We start from the raw sequence: 7,451 nt of genomic DNA, 5'->3' as shown, positions 1-7,451 counted from the left end.
CAGGCTCTCGGTTTTCAGCAGAAAACATTTACAACAATTATGTGCATTCAAACTACCGGACGTGTGTACCACCGGGATACATCGGTACAGATCTGAGAATATGGAGGAAACGTTATTACAGACGCAATACTCGGCACACTACGTGAGCTTCGCCTGCACGGAGACCAGCGGTGTCGCTCAATGCCGATAGCCGGTTAGTGGACATCCTCATCAGCTAGATGGAAAGCTAACGCTAGCTGTCCACCTGTCCCATCCATCCTGCTTGCAAGTGTCTGCTCATTAAACAACAAGCTGGACTACATCCTCCTTCAACGAAACTCCCAACGCGAGTTCAGAGACTGCTGTGTTTTTGTTGTTGTGGAAACATGCCTGAACAACAGTGTACCGGCACCGGGACTATCCAGCTACCAGGCTGCTCTCGCCGGCCCGTGGAGATGGGCTGTGTTAAACGGACTGGTGTAGAAATAAAATCCAATTAGCTACTGCTAACTGCTGGTGGAGTGTCCGCTCATTTAGACCACAAACTGGACTACATCCAACTTCAACGAAACTCCCAACGTGAGTTGAGAGACTGCTGTGTTTTTGTTGTTGTGGAAACCTGCCTGAATAGTGTACCGGACTGTCCAGCTACCAGGCCTGCTAGCCCTCTGAGCTAGAGATGCTCTGTCGCCAGGTAAAAGAGGTGGGCTGTGTTAACACCGAGTGGCGCAGAAATGTGGTGATTTGTATCCATTTAACTGCTAACTGCTGGTGGAGTTTGTGACCGTTAAATGCCGACCATTCTACATTGCACGCTAATTCACGGCTGTGTTTATGCTCGGTGTTTACAGCCCACCAAGCGCTAATGCTAGTATGTGTTAGCTGCACTTTACGGAGCCTATAAAGTGTGTGTACTAAATGTAGCCTGTTTCGTATGTCGTTTTTATATAATGTCGTTGAGTCACGATGAAATGTTGTTTCATGTATATGGTTGCAATAAAACACGCTTGAGTTGAGTTGAATGCATCGGTCTGTCTGTGAAGCGGTAGGTGTGGCTTGGGAGTGGACTCAAAGCAACGAAGCAGGTGCATTCTGGGATTTGGTGTTTTTCATCCATATAAGACCAAAACACATTTTCTGGCTTTTCTCGGACTAGAAGGCACCAATTTAAAAAAAAATTTCACATTTCTACTACATAAGTGACCCAATTTAAAGATATATTCAGCTTTCCAGCGGTGAAATATTCCTTTAATGTCCGATCTAACTGATACAGACATTCGCATTCTGACCATCAATGTATAAAGAGAACTGGATACATCGTTAGATATGGACCCCTGTTCATTCCTATAAGAGTTGCTCAGTGGCACATGAAGCCAAAAAACTATCCTCTCCACTTCTTCCCACTGTGCAAATTGAAGCCAAAATCTTACGGATACGGGCGCTGCCATATTGTGGACATTTTGGAGCCAGAGTCTGCGTAGTAGTGATCGAGTGGTGGATCAATGTCCCGCCCACACACCCACTTAACCTCAGTCTGTCATCTTTTGGAAAATAAAAATAAAAGAATAGACTCAAATTTATGTTATTATAGTTTATAGAAAAGGCCAGGAACGATTTTGACGCCTATGAAACAGTGGCCAAAACTCTTACAGCAACTGATGAATACAAGGCAGATAGCCAACGAAGTCGAGTGAAGAAAGTACCGTTCAGTGAGACACTTATTGTCATATGCGACTGTTTTTCACAGGAATTGCCAAGACGTAAGGACGCGTGCAAAAATGTGTAGGAGAAATTTACCAAAGCCAGTCATGGACATATACGTATCAGAAACTCAGAGAGCTTGGCCTAAAGGATGCTTTTCCTAACGTGGACACATTACCAATAACAAAGTGTTCCAGAGGACTTCTTCTTTGTTAAACATGTGAAAACATACCTGAGATCGACCATGAGGGGGAAAAAACTGGCCGCCTTTGCCCTGCTGTCAATTGAGAATGGATTTCCAACCTCCCAGGACTTATATAACATCATTGAGGACTTCACCTCATTAGGTAGGCTAGTACTATATTTTAGGTCATTTAGCTTAAATAAATGAACAATTTGCATTTGAATAGTTAAATATAGCCTAAATTACGGTTATGATGCATTCACATACACTGAATAAATAAGTTAGCATAATAATCATGTGGCAGTTTAAAGTAATCTTGTTTATTCACCAAATAAAGTATCTGTTTTGAAGGGGGCCCAAAACAATGAAGAATGCCTAGTGTAATTGTTATGGTTGTGTATGTTCCTGTTTTATTTTGTAGTTTGTTTTTCTCCCTTATCTTGTCTTGTTTTACTTCCTGCCTTATGTTTTCCCGCCTTTGTAATTGTCTGCCCCACCCTGATGTGTTTCACCTGTTCCTGAGTCCTCGTGTCACCTGAGGCCTATACTACGAATCAAGATCAACGTGCCCTGGATTTATTTCAGTTACCCGGCTTCACCTAACGTTACAACCGTGGTCCCGCATAAGCTGTGTCACGACGGTATGGAGTGCTGTGGGCTGCCAGCCGTGACAGAGCTCCAGCTACCTCACAGCAGGCCGGGGTCTGTGGAGGAAGGCAGACCGGGCAGCAAGGCAGCAACACAGGCAGCACCAGCAGCTGAACTCCGACACACAGTCTTACCAAATTTGCAATAAGCCATCAATTTTCGTAAAACGGCCCATATTTGAGCTTTATATAGTTGATTTCTTGCTTAAAAAAGTCTCAGAGTGAATTTAGTAATGAAATAGCCCGACAAACAATGTATAACTTTGCAGTGAGACCTGCTGTCGAGTCTCCCATGTGTTTCTATGTAGTTTGCTCAAACCAATCAGCGCGTAGCTCATTCTGAATATTCATGAGCATACCATATTTGGAAGAAAAGCTCTTGTTCCAAATAGAGCCATATTCACAGGGTAGTTAAGGGCCTAATAAAATAGCATTCAGGCAATTTTTAGCCCAACCAATGTTACATACCCCATTAGGAGACCATAAGGAACAGTGTAAAATACCCTATATAATCATTCTATCACCCCTTTAAGTAAACAAACTCAACATATTTGACTGATGTGTACTTAAAACAATGACAACACAAACTAATAAACATTGAGTTTGGTTAACATAAAATGGTGTGGTTGTGTACTTATTTTTTAAAGTTCTGTGAACTTATTCCTGTGGTTTGAAAACTCAAAACTGTAAGTCATAATAACTGCAAATATTTGAGTTGAGCTAAATGAGCACTTTTAATTTAACTGTTATCAAAAGGTACAAGTAGCAATTCATCCAACCTTTTAAATTCTGGAAAATTTTGACTTTTAAGTTAATCAACTTAAAAAACAATTAGGCAATCGATTGCCTCACTTTTTTGAGTTCTGGTAACTTATTCGGGTTTGCAGTGTATAAGCATTTCCTGTGTCAATGCTTCACCCAGTGGTCACACACAAAACTGCATATCCATTAATGACACCAACCTGCAATATAAACAAAACAAAGTTACATTATGGCTCCAACATGTATTTTGATGCTGATACTTTTGTACCTTTTTACAAGTAATATTTTCATAATTTGTCTCTTATAACTAGAAGTAGTATTTCTGCACTGTAGTTTCAGGTACTTTAAGTTCCACAGTGTGTCACGATACCTCGATACAGACCTACATGAAGTTACACTTGTTTTGGGGATTTTGTTTTTCTCTCATACATTCCTTAAAAAGTCTAAATTTACTTTATTATCCCGTAAGCGTAAATTCATGTGAGAAGAAACACAAGACTTTCAAATAAACTTCATTATCTTATTACCTAACCTATTCATCAATGTCTTTATTTGTATTTTGGATTAGTATCTTAGCTTTGTTTTATTGTAATTATTTAAGAAAGGAATAAAATATAATTCACAAATATATTATTATTTGCCCCTTTAGAAAAAAACAGATTCAATCAGTCAGGACCAGACAATGTTTGTGACAATATGTCTTTATTTTTGAATGCTTATTGATTATATAATGAAGGTAATCAGATGAATAACGAACCCAACACACCAGAAACTCCTCTTGTATCACAGAAAGTTCTGACATTTGGATTTTATTTTCCATTTGGACATTATTGAAGATAAGATTGTCACCACTCATGTCTGGTAGGTGGATGTTGTTACCTTTGGACAGAGCTGACAGACAATATTCAGTAAACTTAAAATGGAAAAGATGTCATAGTATTCAAATGTTTTCTGTATTTCATTTTGTGTTATTTACTAGATTAAAAGTCCAATAACAGATTATGTTTTTGTCCAGCTAAGCGAGTCAGTTTCCTTCTAATGTTAAAACTCAAATGTGAACCGTTTCCTAACTCTTCAGATAATAAACAAGTGAGGAATTACCATATAGTACAGGAGAAGCTTGCAGGCAGTTTGGACTTACATAAGGTGTTTAAGTTTAATTACTAATGTTAACTAGCATTTTAGTTGGCAATAATTAGCCTGTGCCCATGTTATCTCCTTACATATACCTTCGCTCTCCATCTCTGCAAGCTTGGGAATGATTGACTCAGTGCTCACCAGAAAAGTGCTTCTAATAGCCTTCACTGGTCTCCGTCCAGAGCAACGGGATCTTTTGGTTTTTTTATTTTATATACTGTCTATGATGTTTAATCATTCTTAAATACAGGAAATTTGCTGCTAATGTAATGGTTAGCCTGCATACACTTCAAACTAGCAGATGTTATTGCTAATGTTAGCAAACTCAAATATGTTATAACTTAGGTGCAAGCTAAATTGAGATTTTACTGTCTATGCATTTTACAAGTAACTGATGCCAGCTAGCTGTTACATTACTTTAGATATGGAGCAGTAGTTAATGGTTTATTTTGACGTGACGGTGGTCAATACTTTCTCAGTAACAGTTAGCAGTCAGTGCACAAGGTAGGCTAACAATTCCTCTTGCTTCAGGCCATCATTGCCGTGTAGCGTGCGATTAATAGTCTTTAGCCAGGCATTTAGCCATGTTTACCTAGCATAGTGTCATTTGAGAACGCATATTTTGGCGTTTGCAATGCATAATAAACCCACGACCATCTTTAGGATTGTGATTCAGTAGAATTCAGCAGAATGTAGGCTACAGTCTCACACACAAATTAGGTGAGGTGTGGTTGTGCAGTGGGACAGAATAGTAAGTAAGTAATTTATTTGATATAGCACCTTTCACAGACAGAGTCACAAAGTGCTTCACACAAAAAACATTTGATTAAAATACAATAGAATCCAAAATAGAAAATAAACAAGCAACAACAAATGCAGTTCGAATGAGGATTAAAAGAATAAAACCCCAAATTACAAACATTAGACAAAAGCCAGTTGAAACAAGTATGTTTTCAGTTGCTTTCTAAAAGCATCAACCGAGACTGCAGAACATAAGTTAAAAGGAAGAGCATTCCACAAGGTCGGAGCTACCACTTCAAAGGAACGATCACCTTCAGTCTTTAAACGAGTACGTGGGACCACCAATAGTCCCTGGTTAGAAGACCTGAGTGACCTGTTAGTGATATACGTCTGGAGCAGGTCAGAGATATAAACAGGCGCCTGTCCATGCAATGCTTTATATGTAAGAACTAGAACCTTAAATTGGATCCTGAACTTTATTGGAAGCCAATGTAACATGGATAACACAGGAGTGATGTGTGACATTCTGTTGGACCTGGTCAACAGATTGGACTGTACCACTGAAGAAAGGGACCCCAAAAGATTAACAACTTTGGAGCAACAATAACGACTTCGGTCTTATCTTAATTAAGCTGCAAGAAATTGTTTGCCAACCAATCCTTAATGGAGGACAAACAATTGAGCAGTGCTGACACTTTGTTAGTTTCCTCCGGCTTAAAAAAGACATACAGCTGGATGTCATCAGCGTAGAAATGATAACATATATCTCCAAATTGCCTAATTATGTGGCCTAGGGGAAGCATATACAATGTAAATATAATTGGACCTAACACAGAGCCCTATGGCACCCCACAGGAAAGAGACACGTTTTCAGAGGAATAGGGGCCCAGTGACACTGAATAGGTTCTATCTGAAAGATAGGAGGTGAACCAGTCCCTGGCGCTCCCAGAGATCCCAACCCAGTGCTTAAGTCTGTCAAGCAAAATGGTGTGATCCACAGTATCGAATGCTGCGCTAAGGTCCAACAGTAACAGAACAGAACATTTACCCGCATCAGAAGACATCATTAGATCATTGGATACTCTAAGAAGAGTGGTTTCTGTAGAGTGTTTCTGACGGAAGCCCGATTGAAATGTGTCTAGTATGTTGTGAGTGGCTAAAACAGCAGAGAGCTGATTAGCTACAACTTTTTCTAAAATTTTTGAAATAAAAGGCATCTTGGAGATTGGCCTATAGTTTGCGGGAATTGAGGGATCCAGATTTGTTTTCTTTAAAAGTGGCTGAACCACTGCATGTTTAAAATACAATGGGACACAGCCGGTTTGCAGAGAGCAGTTGATTATAGAAAGTAAGCAAGTACTTACAGACCCGAGGACATTTTTAAGAAGGGAAGTAGGTATAACATCTACCGGGCTCGAGGAAGGCTTCATACTGTTCACCAAGTCAGTGAGTTGTGAGAACAGAGAAATAGGAGCAAAACAGTTCAAAGTTAACGGCTGAGTGAACTGAAAAGAACATACCGTAGCAGTGGGGATGATGCTATTCTTGACATCTCTGATCTTATTTTCAAAGAACAAGAGAAAGTCACGGCAGTCATTGTTCGAAAAGACTGGCACTTCAGGAGGAGAGGGATTTACAAGATTGTTAACGGTGTCAAAAAGGATTTTGGGATTACGCTTGCTAGAAGCAATAAGGTTAGTAAAGTACGATGTCCTCGCCTCCTTAACCATGTTATTATATTCAAATAATAGCTCTTTGTGATGGATCCGGTGCACCTGAAGTTTGGTGGTTTTCGACTCTCCTTCAGCCCTCCGACATAAACGTGAAAAAGAGCAAGTGGAGTCAATTAACCATGGGGATGAATTAACAAAAGGACTTTTTCAATGAATAAATCATTCAGAATAAAAGACTTAATGGTGATGGAACGAGCATTTATCAGCGCCATCCTGAGAGGCACGGACTGACTGCTAGGCACAGCAGAAGCCCGGGCCAGTGGGCACAGATACCTGGACACTGATCTGCTGGTACACTTCCCAGGGAGTGAGGACCTCACAGTTAAAATAGTCTGTATAGGAGAAAAGAGAAGAGGCTGTGTTGTTGCCAGTGACTGGCAGTACGAGGGGTTAACACTGTTTCCAAGGCCTTGAGAAAAAGGGGGAAGTAACCAATTTCACCCGCAAGGGTGTTAATGGCAAGGGAAGACAGTAGGGGGGGCTAGTGCTGCAAACAGTGTCCTGAGGTGATGCCATAGAAGGAGAAAGGGATTCCAGGGTGTGTGTGTTGTGTGAATAGTCAATCGT

This window comes from Perca fluviatilis, chromosome 5 (assembly GCF_010015445.1).
Source record: "Perca fluviatilis chromosome 5, GENO_Pfluv_1.0, whole genome shotgun sequence".
Lineage (NCBI taxonomy): Eukaryota > Metazoa > Chordata > Actinopteri > Perciformes > Percidae > Perca > Perca fluviatilis.
Note: the sequence above shows the minus strand (reverse complement) of the source record.